We start from the raw sequence: 18733 nt of genomic DNA, 5'->3' as shown, positions 1-18733 counted from the left end.
ATGTGTGGTATACATATACACTTACCATATTACGGCAGCAACGGCAAAAGATTTCAAAAAATGTAACTGTCCATCATAAGAGGTATAGTATGCTACTGTTTATGGCAAAAATAAATATGCTTTAATGGTAATATATTTACAAAGGTGTGTGTGTGTGCACGCGCGTGTGTACAGGCAAACGACACTGGCTGCCTCAGGGGAAGAGAACCAGCGGCTGAGGGACATGGATGAAAGGAAGACTGTGAATCCCTGTTTACCTTCTGAAGGTATTTTATACCATTAAACCATTCCAAAATAATTTTTACCTATTAACTTTAGTTAGGTCATGAAATTTATGTTTCTAAGGAATTGTCCCTCCTCATAAATTTAAAAGAAAAACTCAATAAAAGGTTTTGCACCAATTCTCTATTTTAATCACTACTCTCTTCTTTGTATCTTACTTATATCTTTCAAGTAAACTTCAATTCCTAAAATCACACATACATTTCCACACAGAAATCTAAAAAGGCATAATCCAGATTAAGAATCTAAAGGAAACAGAACGAGGGTATACTTCTCCCATCTATATAACAAATACAGAGAAAGGCCGAAAGCTGTAAAGATATAGAAAATGAAAGCTGTTTGCTAAGTGGAACCCGAACACATACACGCTCAATTTAATACAACATCGAGTCTCTGGATTTTATTTTTTCATCGAAATTATAGGTACAAATAAGGATTACTGGAGCAAAAAAGAACTGCCCAGGAGAAAGAATCTCTAAAACAGAGTACAGAGTACATACCTAGCGTTACTTCCTAGCACTACTGATCCAAAGAGCCATATTTTTTGTAATACTTGGACCTTAAACTTCAACATGACTGGGCCCACCCCAGAGATTCTGGTTCAGGTCCGGGGTGGGCTCAAGAATCTGCATTCCTAACAAGCACCCCAGTGATGGGATGCTGCTATGCCAGGACCACACTTTGAAAAGCACTAACTCCATGCCTTCCGTTATATCATGGACCCAATCAGATCATGCCATCTCCTATTTTAAAACCTAGCAATGACTTCCCCTCACTGACAGAATCTGCCTATGAGGTCATTCATGACCTGGCCTCCTACCTTTTGCCCTGATTTTCTAGAAAAAGCCTCATCCTCAAATCACCTGTACTTCCCCAAAAGCATCCTTTAGGCTCAAACCTAAATAAAAAACATAAATGTCTCCACATTCCTCTCTGATATTTCTGAAACCTGGGCAGGGCACAATTAGCCCTGCTGCTAGCTCCAGTCCAGTCAACCCATGGCCATGCTAAACCGTGCAGCTACATGGCAGCAGAGCAGAGCCACCATGCTACCATGGAGTTTTCTCAAAGAGCTGTATGCAGGGAGGAAATGTCTACTGAAATTATGCTTTACTTCTTCCAAGAAACCAATACATACTAGATAATAAAAAAGAAACGATTATAAAGACTACAGGGGGTCAAGGCTAATAGAAACCTTTCTTCATTTGCATATTCTAGCCAGAACAGTTAGGAGAAGTTCTCTCTCAAACCTAGACAGTAGCCCTCACATCTCAAGACTTCATAAATGTCTCTTTAAAGTCATTATCTAAGACTAGGTTCTCTACTACCCCACTCTAGGGGAGGGTCAAGCAAACTGCCACCATATCTCAGCCACCCCTAGTTTTCTGGAAGAAAAGGAGAGCATGGAGAAGGTCTAAAACCTGCTCTTCTGGGTCAAATGGAATAAGGAAAAAATATTTTTCCTATATGGAAAAATACCATTCTACAAGGTGAGCAACGTATGTACAAAGCACAAGCAGCAGAGAGATTCTGCTGAACTGAAATAAGAAGAAAACAGGTTAGCTCTGAATCTCCTTCCAGTCTTTTTTTCCTTTTTATCTTCTCCTCTTAAATCTCAGGCTTTCTGAATTGTACAAGAATTCTAAGCTCTTTAGAATTAACAAAGAAATACTGGAACAAGGCTGACATATAAAACATAACAAAAAATAAGACTTAAGTCCAAAATCTTATTTCTTGAAACAACTCTCCCTTGACCCACGGTAAACGCACTAGCCCTTCTCTCTAACTGCCCTGCCTGAGGCGGCAGCAACCCCTTCCATCTTCCGAGACAGAAGAGCAGTCAGTCAGGTAGGCTCTTCTTATCACTTCATTCAAACAACATTCTTAAAACACTTGCCTCTACCTTAGAAACTGACTACCTGCTAAAACTCTGCCCTTAAAATCCATTCCAGAAAAATTTTATAAATGCAAGGATCATAAGGAGATCCTGCACGTACTTCCCACAATGAATCACCTATACTTAGGACAGATCTCATGTCAAAACATTGGCAGGTACGGCTTTCCCACCATCTTCTCCAATTAGTATAAATAACCAAGGATTAGAATTAGAATTTATTTTATTTGAGGAACAGAACACTGGTTATATATCTAATATAAGAAAAGAAACTACATTTTTCAAGCAAGTTTCTTTATTATTCAAAACAATTATTCAATATAGAATGTCATAGGTACCCAAAGTGCTACTGAAAGAATGCTATGATTTGATGTCTAAACTATACTACTGGTTCTCAGATGGTTTTCCTACATTCATTTTCCATTCTATATTTGATTTCAGATTCTTACTGAAATAATTAAACTGAGAAGGTATGAAGAAGCAGAATTATCTCATTTAATTTTAGTTCTCCCTTCTAGGCCCTCCCCTGCTCTACATAACACAGGAAGCTGCCAGTTTAAAAAAAAAAAAATCAAAATTACAACCAAGGGGGTCTTCAAGTTGATGAAAAAGGGGAAATCAGGATTGATGTAATAGGGAGGACAATTAGATAAGTTCTCAGTTCTCTGAGTCTTCAAAAATGACTAATTTTACTTGAAGTGTTTTCTATTCTCAAAATAGGCAAAACCATATAAAAGAAATAACTTATATCCCAAGGAAGAAGCACTTTTTTTTTCCACTGAAGTATCTGTATCACTTATTAGCTGATAATAAATTAACCTCACATTTAAATTTCCAATAACATACTAATATATAGTCAGCTAGTTGCCACATTCTGGATTTTTAGTTACTTGTTGGTGACTAATAAAAGCAATTAGTACTCTAACCCATTCTGTGGTGATTTCACAATAAAACAATGCATTAACCGTAAATATTAAACACAAATTGCTATGTTTTAACTGGCAATTTACCCTCTTGGCCTTCCTCACAAGGCTGTTACTTCATAAAAGCAGATCCTTTTCTCTGTGAAATAACAAAAAATTCTTCATTTTTCTGTACAGAAAAGTAGAATTTTCTCTAAGTGAAATATAAAAACAGACTATAAAAGCAGTTTAGGTAGCAAAACCAAAAGCTCACAGACAACATTTATGACGTAACTCAATGACAAGAATCCTCACCAACTCCACAGTACAAGCAGGCGAGGACAAACCACCAGCAGCCGTAAGACCATGTTACCGATGACTGTGCCGAAGAAAGCAGAGAAAAGCAAGGGGATGTCTGCGGCTGGCAGAACAGAAGAAACCCCACAGCCCTCGAGTTTCCAGCCCACTGGAAAGCACAATGGACCAACGTCAGATGAGCAGCTGAAACAGGGAGAGGTTTTGCCCACTCCAATAGCAGGTGAATGCAGGTCTGAAAGGGCTGCAGCAGTGTGCCTCCATGGACCAATGAAACGGACCCTCCAGGACCCCCCTTCCGGGACAAGGACCCACACTGAGGAGAAAATGCAGTGAGTGGAATCAAAACTGGACAAAACAGGGACAACAAGATGAAAGAAAGAACAGGTCTAGGTAAAACTGGGAGAGAGGAACCATAAAATCTCAGAAAGTAAGCTGTCTGTGCAAAAACCACAAAAGAAGGAGTACTATGAGGAGGGGAAAACAAACTAAACTAATCCTCCTTCTAAGAGATGGAGAAAACTAACTTCACATAAAAATGAGCAACGGAATCTACTGATGTCAGATGCCATACAAAATTACTGTAAAGAAAAGATATTCAACAGCTAATATCCCCAACAGACAATAAAAGCACGTCCACCCCCAATTTCAGAACCAGATAAAAGATATCAAAATGATACAAGGCATGAATGACTATCAGATTCTTTTTTAAATTCACAGAAGAGGTGATTCAGAAAACTCAAGGAAGAACAACAAATAAAAGAAAACACCATTTTAGAAATGAACATTATTTTAGAAGACGAGAGCAAATAAACACAAAAATGCTTTTAAGAGAAACAGATGGCTAAAAAGAGAAATTTTTTTAAATAAAAGAAAACAGAGATAAATAAAAAGGATGCAAGAGAAACATAACAAATATTAAAGATAGGAAAGGAAAATCTAACAGATAATAGGAGTCTCTAACTAAAACAACAACAAAGCAATGGAAAAGAATACTGAAAATTATAATACAAGAACATTTTCCTGAATAAAAAATGATATAAACCTACATATCGAAAGACCATACCATTTATCTGAGACTATTCACCCCAAACGAACAACACCAGACATACTCTCAAAAAAACACTGGGCGTCCCTGGTGGCACAATGGTTAAGAATCCGCCTGCCAATGCAGGAGACGCGGGTTCAAGCCCTGGTCCATGAAGGTCCCACATGCCGCGGAACAACTAAGCCCGTGTGCCACAACTGATGAGCCTGAACTCTAGAGCTCACAAGCCACAACTACTGAGCCCGCATGCCACAACTACTGAGCCCACGTGCCACAACTACTGAAGCCCGCATGCCTAGAGCCCGTGCTCCGCAACAAGGCACCACAATGAGAAGCCCACGCACCTCAACGAAGAGTAGCCCCTGCACGCCGCAAATAGAGAAAGCCCGTGTGCAGCAACAAAGACCCAATGCAGCCAAAAATAAATAAATAAAATAAAAATAAATTTTAAAAAAAGTACTGGATTGAAAGAAAAGTCTTTGGGACTTCTAGGCAAAAAGAACAAATGACTCACAGAGGAAAATATCATTTGATATTGTCAGCAATATTTTATGACAGAAGAAAACAGAGAAACATAATTAAGATACTAAAGGAAAGAAAATGCAAGTCAAAAATTTTATATCCAGCAAAAGTGACTTTCAAGTGTTAAGGGAACAGTTATCACTATGCAAAGAACTCAAGAAGAGTTGTCAACAACTTCCTGGGTAATCTACTAGAGAATAAGCTTTAGAAAACTAAAATGACTACAAAGACATATAAAGACTGCTATGAGCATCAACTAACTGTATGGTTACTTGCAGAACAAAGATTAAGTGAAAGTTAAAAGAGAGATTATAATATTTAATGGCTATATGTTGACACAGTGTAACTACTAAAAACCATCGAGAGACTGGGAAGAGCATATACCAAACAACTACCTTCTATTTTGACTCCACAAGAGAAATAAAAGCCCTTATCTCCAGAGCCCTTCCTTGTTCATACACTAGAATACTAACCGCTCAGTTTGACACTACAAAGAAAGAAAGAGAAAAAAAGATTAAAAGAGTAGTGCTAGAAAATTTTCCCAACACTGAAGATAATGATTTTCTTTGCTGAAAAGGCCAAGAAACAAAACAAACAATGAAAAGATAAAATTTATTTGTAGCTGACATGACCATCTACATAGAAAATTCCCATGGAATCTACCAAAGAAGCTACTAAAACTAATTTTAGCAAGGTTCCAGGATACAGCAATATATGAAAATCAATTGTATTTCTACAAACCAACAGAAATTGAAATTAACAAAATACCATTAAATAATATTATCAGAAAATATAAAATACTTAGGGATAAATCTGATGAAAGACACACAAGAACTTTACACTGAAAACAACAAAATAATGCTGAGAGAAATTAAAGACTACCTAAATAAATGGCAAACTATGCTGTGTTATTGGATCAGAAGGTTCAGTATTGTTAACATTTCAATTCTTCCCAAACTGATCTACAAATTCAACACAATCCCAATTAAAAGCCTCACACGCTGTTTTGTAGAAGTTTATAAACTGACTCCAAAATGCATGTGAAGATGCAAAGGACCAAGAAGAGCCAAAACAGCTTTCAGGAAGAAGAATATTTGAGGACTTACAGTACAAGGCTTCAAGACTAATTTTTAAAGTTACAGTAATAAAGAAAGTGTGGTATTGGCATGAAGATACACAAAAAGATCAATGGAACAGAACAGAGCTCAGAAATAGAATCACACATTTATGGTCAACTGATTTTCAACAAAGGTGCAAAGGCAATTCAGTAAAGAATAACCTTGTCAACAAATGATACTAGAACAATTGGATGTTGATACAAAAAAAAAAAAGGACTGATCCATACTTCATATTATATACAATAAGTAACTTAAAGTGGGTCATAGACCTAGATGTAAAACCTAAAACTATAAAACTTCTGGACGAAAACACATAAGAAAATCTTTGTGTTCCTGGATTTGGAAAAGATCTCTAAAATACAATACCAAAAGCACAATCCATAAAAGAATAAATTAATAAAAGAGACTTCATCAAAATTTAAAACTTCTGCTCATTAGAAGATACTGTTACAAGAACAAGAAGACAAGCCAGAGACTGAGAGAAAATATTTTCAAAGCATGTATGTGATAAAGAACTTGTATCCAAAATAAACATTTCTCAGTACTCAACAGTAAGAAACCAAACAACCCCATTTTTAAAGTGGGCATGAAATTTTAACAGATACTTTACCAAAGAAGATATATGGATGGCAATAAGCAGATGAAAATATGCTCAACATTATTAGTCATTAGAGAAATGCAGACTGCTACCATTACACATCTCTTCGAAAGGCTAAAATCACAACAATTCATCATACCAACTGTTGGCAAGTGTTATGGTCTGAATTGTGTGTCCCAAACTTCATAAGCTGAAGCCCTAACCCCCAGTACCTCAGAATACATGGGTCTTTAATGAGATGATTAAGTTAAAAACGAGGTTAGGGTGGGCTCTAATCCAACCTGACCTGTGTCCTTATAAGAAGAGGAAATTTAGACACAAAAAAAGACCACAAAGAAAAGACCATGTGAAGAGGCAACACAGAGCAGCCATTTACAAGCCAAGGAGAAAGACCTCAGGAGAAAGCAACCCTGCCAACACCTTGATCTTGCACTTCCACCCTCAAGAGCCACGAGAAAATTAATTTCTGTTGTGTAAGTCCCTCAGTTTATGGTATTTGGCTATGGCAGCCCTAGCAAACTGATCCAGCAAGGATATGAAGCAACAGTAACCCTCACACAGTTCATGTTAATGCCAAATGGTATAACCACTTTGGAAAACAGTAACGATGTCTTAAAACCTTAAACATACACCTCCCATATGATCTAGCCATTCCACAACTAGGTACTTACCACCTAAAGTAAAAGCCCAAAGACTTGTACACAAATGTTCATGGCTTATTTGTAATAGCTCCAAACTGGAAACAACCGAAGCATCCATCAACAGATGAATGGACAGACAAACTAGGGTTTCTACAATGGAATACTTCTGGGCAATAAAAGGAATGAACTATTAATATGCACAACAGCATAGATGAATCTGAATATAATTATGCTGAGTAAAAGAAACCAAACAGAAACGAAAACAGTGTATAATTTCATTAACATAAAATTCTAGAAAAGGTATACTAATCTATAGTGAAAGAGCAGATCAGTGGTTGCTTGGTGACAGGAAGGGGTTACGAAGGTGCACAAGGAAATTATGGGCAGTGACAGATATGTTGGTTATCTTAATTGTGGATCCCAAGGGTGAGGATATACATTTCAAAACATATCAAATTACACACTTCAAATGTGTGTAGTTTTCTGTAAGTCAATTATACTTCAATGAACCTGTTAAAAAGTTAAATATGTGCATATTACACATTAAATACTACAAAGGAGAAATGGACATAAAATCATCCATCAATAAAGGTTTCTAATAAACTTCTTCCAGGCCTTGACAGATGGAGTAAGTAAAAAACCAAGAACACAGAAGAATATTTAAGTTGAGATGAAGAGCAGTTTTAGTGACTAAAGGGTCACCAAGGATATTTCTGTGGTCCGGGTTTCTTGATCTAGAGGCTGCTCACATGGGAGTACTCACTTTGTCAAAATTCACTGAGCGAAAACGTAAAAAAAGCCACTTGAATTCAACAAGGACTACAAATTAATATATAAATTTTGGCTACTAAATAGATTAAAAGACTGATAATACTTCTTTGAAGTATATGCAAACTGGTACCTATTTAGAGTGTTTTTTTATGTTTGTTTCATGAGATACAGAGATATTTACCCTACTAAATACTAACACAAGTACAAAAGGTAAATATGTATCAAGAAGTTTACTGAAGAACTTTTTGTATTCATATGTATAATTTTTGCATTCATAAAAACATCAGAAATTAACTAAATATTTTCAATAAGGAATTAACAAATTATGGCACAATGTACAACACAATGGAATTCTACATATACATTTAACATAATCAGAGCTATATATACTGATACAGAAAGGCATGCAAGATGTTAAGTTAAAATACCAAATTGTAACATGATACGTATAGTATACTCCCATTTTTAATAAAAGTGAGTAAGAATAATATAGAGGGTCACTCAACAAACTTTTAATAGTGTTATTTCTGTGAGGGTGAAATTATGGGAAATTTTTGCTCTGTATATTTCATGTCCAGAATGGCTTCTACTTTTGAAGTAAGTATTGGGTTCCATAACACCTTACGGAAAAACCCAAACTTTTTGGCCAACCCAATACGTATCACACTTCTGTAATGTGAAAAACTATATAAAAAATTAATGAGATGAAAACATTTCCAGAATGTCTATGCTTAAATCTTTCAAAAACCCACTGCTGTTTCATCCTTCATATAAAAGTAGGAAACAAGGTGAAAGTGAATTTAATTAGGTAGGACTTCCTTCTCTACACCCACATCCTCCATACTGGGTTACTTCCTCCCTGATTCCACCTTGTTTCTTAAATTGGAATATCTGACTAGCTGAAAAAAGGGAGTTGAACAGAATGATCACTTAAAATTCCTTCCAACCTTGAAGTCCTTTATTGTTTTCCCCTCTCTTTTATTCTGTCTACCTCCTTTAACCATAACAAAGATGTGTACTGTTTACTGTACACAGTGGTCCCCCCTTATCCGCAGGGGTTATGTTCCAAGAACCCCAGTGGATGCCTGAAACTCGGAGAGTATGGAACCCTATATATACAATATTTTTTCCTGTACATACATACTAAAGTTTTATTTATAAATTAGGCACAGTAAGAGATTAACAGCAGTAACACAATAAAAAAGAACAATTATAACAATATACTTTTATTAAAGTTATATGGTTGTGGTCTCTCTCAAAATATTGTACAAATTTAATGCCTCTTCCATCTTTTCTTTTTTATAGTTTTTGTTTTTTTTATTTTTGGCTGCAATGGGTCTTCGATGCTGCATGTGGGCTTTCTCTAGTTGCAGCGAGCAGGGGCTACTCTTCGTTGAGGTGCACAGGCTTCTCATGGCAGTGGCCTCTTCTGTGGCAGAGCACTGGCTCTAGGCGCGCGGGCTTCAGTAGTTGTGGCATGCAGGCTCAGTAGTTGTGGCTCACGGGCTCTAGAGCACAGGCTCAGTAGTTGTGGTGCACGGGTTTAGTTGCTCCACGGCATGTGGGCTCTTCCCAGACCAGGGCTCGAACCTGTGTCCCCTGCATTGGCAGGTAGATTCTTAACCACTGTGCCACCAGGGAAGTCCCTTATCTAAGTATTTCTCATGCAGTGTGGCCACAACTTTTGCAGTTTAAGATGTGACAGCAAAACCAGCATGAATTTCTTCTTCTTCACAGTTTCACAAATAGATTTGTTCTTACTGAAGATCTTAGCGACCTCAGCATATGATTTTTTTTCCTTCCTTGAGAATTTTCACCTTTTCACTTAAAGGAAGCACTTTATGGCTTCTCTTTGATACATCCGAATTGCCAGCATTGCTACTCTAGCGCTTTGGGGTCATTACTAAGTAAAATAAGGGTCATATCCCATGAGCATAAGCCCTGGGATACCACGACAGTTGGTCTGATAACCAAGACAGCTACTGAGTGACTAACAGACGGGATACACTGGACAAAGGGATGCTTCGTGTCCCTGGCTGTATGGCACAAGATTTCATCACTCAGAATGACATGTTATTTAAAGCTCATGAACTGGGACTTCTCTGCTGGCCCAGTGGTCAAGAATACGCCTGTCAATGCAGGGGACATGGGTTCGAGCCCTGGTCCGGGAAGATCCCACATGCCGCAGAGCAACTAAGCCTGTGCACCACAACTACCGAGCCTGCACTCTGGCACCCGTGAGCCACAACTACTGAGCCCGTGCTCCTAGAGCCCGTGCTCCACAAGAGAAGAAGCCACCGCAATGAGAAGCCCGCACACCGCAATGAAGAGTAGCCCCCGCTCGCCCCAACTAGAGAAAGCCCAAGCGCAGCAACAAAGACCCAACGCAGCCCGAAAAATAATTAATTAATTTTAAAAATAAATAAAATAAAACTCATGAACTTACAATTGGTGTCAGAAGTAAGGGCTGTCTTGGGGACTGTGCCCTCAAACTGTGCAGTTGGCTAACTCCGGGAGGGTATCAGCCAGTGTGTTTTTGCAGTTTTCTTGCAAATTAAAAGAGTTTCTAATGTACATGTAATCTCTTCCTTTCTGCTGGTTCCTTCTCTGCCTATAAATATGGCCTATCATCCCATTCTTTAAGAGAAAATGAAAGCACACGCCCTCTGTCTTCTTTTCTCTCCACTGACTGCTTCAATCCTTCTCTTCAAGTCTTCTCAGTAAGAGAAGTTCAAAACTGAACCCTAAAATTTTCTTATCATATTCTCATAAACCTGCTATATAAAGTTTCTACTCCTCCTGGAAGGGAAAGACAAATAGGGAATACAAACGATTTCTACAGGCACAGCCTCGTATTTATCTGAGCTGCAATAAGAGATGAAAACAATTAAGAATCTTCTGGCCAGGCCCATGTTTTCATCCTGAGGCCCCCAACCACTGGCACCTGCTTCTCCAGTCTTCGACATGACATACTCCCTGGAACTGCGCTCATTTAACAAGCTTATTTTATTACTCAAAAAGAGGCTGCTTGGCTTGGCTATAGTCACCTCAGCCTTGTCTTGCTTCAGGCTTCCAAATTTTAAATAGCGCTACTTAACATCTGGGCAGACTGAATTCCCTGCCCTACTAGTTAATTAAGGGTCAAGTATTCCAGAGTGGTAGTCAGATACGTTCAAAACTGAAAAGAAAAATCTGTTTTTAAATCAGTATGACCAAAGACTTTATAATTTGAACATTAAAGCTTCATTAAAAAAAATCAAATAAACAAGGGACACCCGCCCCCTCCGAGGGAAAAAAAATGTAAGACTTCACAAGAGTCGTGTACTATCTTTAGGATACAGATCTTTAGCAGAATTCAGGATCCTTAAATGAGATTCAAGAACTATACACACTATCTAAAGCTTTACACTTCTGAAAAGAGGCACATGCTGTTTGTTTTACACAAGTATGCAGTTTTCCACCTATTTCAGTGATTTCTCAGAGTAGAGAGTTTAATACTTAATTCTCACAAAGCACCCATCATCACCCCTTGCAGACTATTATTACACAAGGCTAACTGGCCTCCCCACATCTGCTCAAACCTCCCATCAATCTCTGCTCCACTCCGCTCCACTCCACTCCAGGGTGATCTTCCCCAAAACTTAATAAAAGAACCTGATCTTCTTCCAGCAATGGTCTTCTGGAGCCTTTAGGATGAAGCCAAAATCCTTACAAGACCCTCACCATGTGGCCCTAGTCACCATGTCCTGCTCTCCCCCTGCATACGTACACTTCAGCCTTCTGGGTCTGCTTGTACAGGAACCCCACTCTCCCCAGGCACGCTCCCTCCCTCATAACTGCGCCCTCTGCCTCATACATCCTTCCCCCACTCTTCCGCCAGACTCTACCCATCCCTCAGGCTGCAGGTTTCACAGTACCGAAGAGGTCTTTGCTGGCACAAACGAAGTAATAAACAGCCACACATGCCCACATCAGACAACCCACCTCTCACAGCACCAACTACTCTTGTTCAATTTGTCTCCGCTCGACAGGAAGCTTGAGACAGAAACCATGATTTTCTTATCCCCTGCTATGTACACGGTGCTTCTGCACATATTTTGCTGAATGAATTGAGTCTAGAAGCATAAACTATACTGACCTTAAAGGCTTCAGTCCATTATTAGTACTAATTATATAATCTTATTAAAATTTCTTTTCAAGAATCCCTCACAAAAGAGGTTTCTCTCAAGTGAAAGTTTGTCATTAAAATACTACACAGGTTTGTAACAATAAAACCAGTATACAATTTTTGAGTCTTTAAAGAGCATATGTTTTCACTAAGGATTCAGAGCAGAAAGAATATAAATGCAAGAGTAATGGCCGCCTAATGAAGTTTCATTTTAATTTCTGAAGCCAATTAATACCATGCCCAAAGGGCATTATAACCACAACCAAAAAACCTCCTTTTGTTAAGCATAGGGTCAAATCTATGTTCAAACATGTGCTAAATTTTAATGCTTTACCTAGGCAGAATTTCCCTCATAAGAAGCTGATTTCTTTATAAATAGTATCTATGAGATTAGAAACTAGCGATTAACATTGTGGCCTAAGTTAAAACAAAGAAAACAGGTCACCATAAAAATTAATCCTCTTCATAGTTTATAGTTAAAATTATCTAAGAGTAAAAGAAAAATGCCCAGCAAGGATTTACTAAGTGTAGAACCGGCTGAATTCACTTCTAAATGAGAAACTATTTAGAACAAGATAAACTACCATAGACCCCAACTTCATTTTCCCCACACCCTGAAAAAAAAATGCCAAAGCCTACAGCCCAAAGCATGAGGAAGAACTGTGGAAGTTCTCACTTTATATTTATGTTTGATCCTTTCATATATCTGTCCTATATCCTTAATGACCTCAACTAAGTTCAAGGGCATGGACTCTCTGATACATTCTCCTATCACCAGAACCTAGCAAAGAAAAGGAATTAAATGAACACAATGAATACAATAACAGCAAGATAGTAGGTCAGGCCACAGCCCAAATTTACCTATAAGCCAACTGTAAGTCTTATATAAGTCCGATAGTTCTAAATACAATGTACGCAAGCCATTCATTACAAATTAGATTATTTACCCATTCTTTCCTGATGCCAAGTGTCAATTCGGTGTTGGATCAACCCTGCTACCTTTTGAGCAGCCTATTTCAATCACCCTCTTTCCTTCTTTACTGGCTCCTTCCTTTTATTTAAATACATTCAAGTCTCTCCCAACTTGAATAAAACTTCTCTGGACCCCATGATCTCTTCTAGCCCTCTCCCTCCTCAAGTCCCTTTATATCCAAACATCTTGAGAAAGTGGTCTGCATTTCTTCACCTCCTACTCACTCCTTAATCATATATGCATGATGCAAGTGAAGTAGTAAATTACTGAGCCATAAAACTGAAGATGAAAATAATTTATGGACAAAACCATTACACTTTTAAACATTTCAAGATCTATAAACAGAAACTTACCCAAGTCTCTTTCCCAGCTAGAGCTTCTCCTACCACTCCAAGTTTTTATCTAGCCCACCTACCTCTCGCTTTTAGCTATACGGTGGCAAGACCTAAATCCTCACCATGCATTTCTGCATAGGTCTTGCTCCTTGGGTTCCCGCTGCTTAGAATGTTTTTCCAACCTTTTGTTCATTTAACTTTCTCATTCTTCAAGCCCAAACGCAAATGGCATCTCCTCTCTGTAACTTTCCCCAGCCTCTCACCCCAATAAAACTACTCCTTTAACTGTGTTCTCAAAACACTTAACTCAGACTTCCCTGATAGCAGGCAATACGTCATATTCTATTTTCTTGCCTGCCTGTCTCCTCAGCTGAACTGAATTACTGGAAGGCAGAGACTGTCTTAAAGGAAGTCAAAGATCTGTGAAACCCCTAAAATTGTATGCAAAATTTCCCATATCTTTTGTTTTTGGAGAGAAAGTCTATAGCAGTTATCAGTTTCTCACAGAGGCATGTGACTCCAAAGAATTTAAAAATACTTCCCCCTAAGTTAGCACAGTACCTGTCACATAGCAGAGACCCATTAAGTGTCTATTAAATTGTCATCAATATACAGCAGAAACTAACACAACATTGTTAAGCAATTATACTCCAATAAACATGTTTAAAAAAAAATTGTCATCAATATACTTGCAAAGTGACTGCACAGTGATGAATCTAAATATTTATTTGCGGGGAGAGAAGAAACAAATCTTGCTTACAGAATTGTAAATAACATGTCATCACTGCCCCCTCCAGGAGGTGGAGCTTAATCCCCCCATGCACATGTGCTCACACAGTCCTTGAGGGTGGGCCACTTAGTGACTTGCTTCCAAAGAACAGAACGGCAAAAGAGAAAAAGAGTAACGTCACAGTGAAGAAACCTGGCAAACACCACCTTACTAGTGATGAAAGTTAACCTTACCCATGATGTAGTGTAGGCATCAGAGCCCCTTGATACAATGTGTCAAGAAGGGCATTTCACTCCTTCTTGAAAAAAATCTAGTATTCTTTCCCAAAATCCATCACCTCAGGATAACCATGACAAAAAATCGGACCAACCCAAACTGAGGAACGGTCCACAAAATGCCTGACCAGTACTCCCCCAAACTGTCAGGGTCACGAAAAACAACGAAATATTGCAACTGTCACGGCCCAAAGGAGACTAAGGAGATGTGACAACAAAATGCAATTTGCTTCCCTGGACTGGATCCTGCAACAGAGAGAAGATACAAATAGGAAAACTGGTGAAATCCAAATGAAGTCTGGAGTTTAGTTAATAGTAATGTACACCACTGGTTTCTTAGTTGGGACAAATGTACCATGATAGTGTAAGATGTTAACAACGGAAGAAACTGGGTGAGGAGTATATGGGAACTCTCTGTGCTTTCTTTACAATTTTTCTGTAAACCTGAAATTATTCAAAAATAAAAAGCTTATTTTTTAAGAGTCTAGTTTCACCTAATTACAAACTTCTCAGATTCATAGTCTCCAAACTTCAAAGAACTATTAGCTAACAGATCGGCTGTCCAATCTCCATTAAGTTACATTAGACATGCCATAAGGAGTGTTTTACTCAAACCAAAGCAAAAATCTGTCAATTATAATTATGAAAATTAGGAATTACAACTTAGAACTTAGTGATTGGCATCTATTTCTTGATAATGAAGCTTCAAATGTGTAATTAGTGACATTTAAAATCTGAACCATTCAACTCTCTACATTCAAGCATCACAATGCACTACAACACAATGAGCGGGGAAACACAGACCAACAAACAATAATAAACGCTTAGGTGCCACGACAGGGGGATAGCGGGTGCAATGGGGGCCAGAGCAGGAGCACTGGGCTGTCTGAGGGAGAGTAAGGCGGAAGGATCAGGAAAATTAAGTAAAGTTTACAATGAGATCTGAAGGATGGGAAGCATTTGCCAAGAGAATGTGGATTGAGCGTACCAGGCAAAGGGAACAGCCTACACAAAGACCTACAAGTGAGAGAACATGGCCAGTTGTTCAGTAGGGCTTCAGCCTAAAGTGCTAAGCAGGGCATGACAAGCAATGAGGCAGCTCAGTTTTTCACTCTGCTTTTGGGAGTTGTGCCTAGAAGCTTGGCCTAGAGTTTCTTTAGCTTTCCCAAGAATTCTGAAGCAGCTTTAAACCTTTGTATTTAGTTCATTATTTGCCATAAAGACTGACCAACAAAACTGCTCTTATGAAGATAATTAGCCTCCACACCATAACATTCAACAAAAACAACAAAAACTTAGCGTTTAACCATAGGTCTCTGTGCTCAATCCTATCTACTTTCTATACTTTCCTATCTTTCTCCCCAGTATGTGCAAAAAGACAAAGAAGGCAGGTTTGTAAAATCTATAGATGGCAGACATTGCTAACACAATGTTTTAAGTCCTGCACTTATGCTCAAATGTATCAATTACACAAACACAGGTAGAAGTGAACCAGGAGAAAAGGAAGGAATGGAGGGAAAGAATAATTACCACCACACTAATCTCACCATACTGACACAAGCCAAAAATATAAAATAAACCTCTCAAGCCTCCCCCTTCCCGCATCAGAGGCCCCACCTGACAGTAGAACATATGGTTAAAAGTATGGAGTCGTGAGGCCAAACTGCAGGGTTTTGAAGCCCCACTCTACTATTAACTGGCTCTATGACACTAGGCAAATTACTTAGCCTCTTTGTGCCTCAGTTCCTGCCTTGTGAAATGTGGATATTACCAGTCCCTACCTAATGAATCAGTGTGATGTCTAAATGTAGTTAATACACTATTAACTATCATTGTCAGCTGTTATTAATAGGCACTATATATTGATACTACCAAAAGTGTATATTCTCTGTGCCCTCACTGAATGGCCATCCTGTCCTCTCCTCCATCAAGAAAGTATGTCAGAGAGTAACAACCATTATCTTGAATCTACTTGATCTACTCCGTATGATTTAAGTAAGTCATTCTCAAATCTTAGTTTACTAATGATAATATATTCTGTACACAGTAACAGCCACACTTCAGTGTTACAACATCTAGGAGAAATGCTGATCTAGACTGTGACAGAAATGGATAACTGCCTACCTCACACTGCCCCGCCTCACCTCTTGCTAACAAAACCCTGATTTTGTTTGGATATCAGCTGGCCATGCACTTTAAGGGGGACTGGGCCCATCTCCACTCTCTGGACCAGCAGCACTGGCTGGCATCACCCACAAACTTGGGAAAAATACAAATTCTCAGTCCCCAATCCAAATGTACTAAATCAAAAAACCTAGGGATAAGGCCCACCAATCTGTGTTTAAGTTCTCCAGGTCATTCTGGTGTACACAAGTTTGAGAATCATTGACCAAGAACCACTGAGCTAATAATGGTAACTTCTAACTCTTGTCATTGATTGGTTTAGGAATGGGCATGTGACAATTCTGACCTAGGAAGGGTACTTTGGGAAATTCTGCTTATTCTTAAAATGAACACACACACACACACACACACACGAACACAAAGAAGGGACCTTCTGTCTTCTAGCCTCTAAATGTTGTCGATTAGAGGTTTGATGTTTAGAACTTCTGCAGCCATCTTGTAACTCTGAGAGGGTAAGCCAAGTCTATCTGCCACACCGGGTCCTTGATATAATCAAGGTGAAAAAAATAACCAATTGTGAATCTACTCTTCCATGAGACCTCCTGCTATTTGAGATAACAACATGTTTCATCAAATGTAAGATACAGCAATGGTAGAATGCATCACTATTTTATAAGTCATCAAGGAAGGGGGGTGCTGTCAACTACCCTGACATGCTATTCACCTAAATGTTCAAAATGTCTCAATTTCAGGAATGTTCAGATATGAAGAAAAGGTACATCTCCCAACTGAAAACAGTAAATTCCTTATTGTTTAAGCCAAATAAGAAGGGGTTTCCTGCTGCTTACTGCTATAAAAACATCATAATTGTTTTAAAAGGATATTATTTTCAATTCTGGGTCTTCACTAAGACACAGAATACATGAAAGATGGGCAAGAATAATGGTGCGGAATCTTGAAATATGAAGTAAGAGAAAGTAAAATATTTAGACTGAGAAAAGAACATTTAGAAGAGGGCATCATGACTGTCCTCAAATACCTGAAGGGCTGGAATATTAAAAAAGGATTAGACCTTATCCAGATAAAGCTGGGAAAGGCAGATTTTAACCTAAGGAATGAAATCTACCAATGGAAGAGTTGTCTTAAAAAGGTCCATGCGCTCCAGCAGAAACATAACAATTACTTGAAAAACTAAGGGTATGAATACCTCCAAGGACCCTTTCAACTATAAGATTCTAAAATACTAGAATATAGCGAAGGTAAGAAAACTCATTAAAACACAAAATCAAATCAAAACTGCCAGTAGGACCTGATCTAGGCAGAGCACCTAGGAGAAATTAAATTCAAGAAATCAAGATATCTTTGAGGCGTAGAATTCACAACCCTCGCAGGGTTATAAGATGACTACAGCAGCTCTAAGCATCAAGTCAACAAGCAACAACATCTACAGGCTAGAAGAAAGAAGGCCCCTTCTTTATGTTCATTTTTAAAAACAAAGACTTTCAAAGATCTACCCACCTCCGATCTAAACTCCTGTGGCTGGAATTTAAAGTTAACTCTCCACCACCACCTACCTTGACACAGCTTCCACTCCAAAAGGAGTCTACTCACTCAGTGTCCACATTCCAAGTTATCCATAACCTTCCCCTAAACCCACCTCAGCCTAATTCCTATCTAGTGCCTTTGTTCAGGATGTCCCTACAAACCTAGGATGGCATTAACCCTTTTGCCCATCTGAAATTTGTAAATCTTGAAAAGTGCAACCAAAATACCCAGTCCCACGGTTAGGATGGACCCCATGATTCTCCTGCCAGTAACTGCCAACAACTCCCATAATGCACAGCACACAACTCCCTCTAGACTGAGACTGCACTTACTCAAGAGGGCAAGACTGAGCACCTGACTGTTCTTTCAGATGTTTTTATTCTTCCAATTATAATGTAAACACAATCAGGGGCCCCCACAGTTCTTTACAATGTTGGGAGCATTTTAAGCCCTTAATAAACCTTACTGATTAGTCAATCACTTTAGAAACTA

The 18733-nt window shown here is 38.5% G+C and overlaps 1 protein-coding gene and 1 long non-coding RNA gene across 3 annotated transcripts in view; both read right to left on the bottom strand.

Moving 5' to 3' along the window:
• The window catches only part of XKR6 (XK related 6), a 270750-nt gene that overhangs the window by 219636 nt on the left and 32381 nt on the right, over positions 1 to 18733 (bottom strand). The gene's annotated exons all lie outside the window — the stretch shown is intronic.
• LOC141278936 (uncharacterized) overlaps positions 1 to 18733 on the bottom strand; it is a 55957-nt gene that overhangs the window by 32977 nt on the left and 4247 nt on the right. The window contains exon 1 of one of the 2 annotated variants that reach the window (XR_012332359.1): positions 18215 to 18264. The exons of the other annotated variant lie outside the window; for it this stretch is intronic. This is a non-coding gene — a long non-coding RNA (uncharacterized lncRNA). Of the gene's footprint in view, positions 1 to 18214; positions 18265 to 18733 lie in introns of those variants that run through there. 2 annotated transcript variants of the gene reach the window in all.

Source organism: Tursiops truncatus, chromosome 6 (genome assembly GCF_011762595.2).
Source record: "Tursiops truncatus isolate mTurTru1 chromosome 6, mTurTru1.mat.Y, whole genome shotgun sequence".
Taxonomy (NCBI): domain Eukaryota; kingdom Metazoa; phylum Chordata; class Mammalia; order Artiodactyla; family Delphinidae; genus Tursiops; species Tursiops truncatus.
The sequence above is the reverse complement of the archived record's forward strand: the minus strand, read 5'-3'. Positions and strand labels throughout refer to the sequence as shown.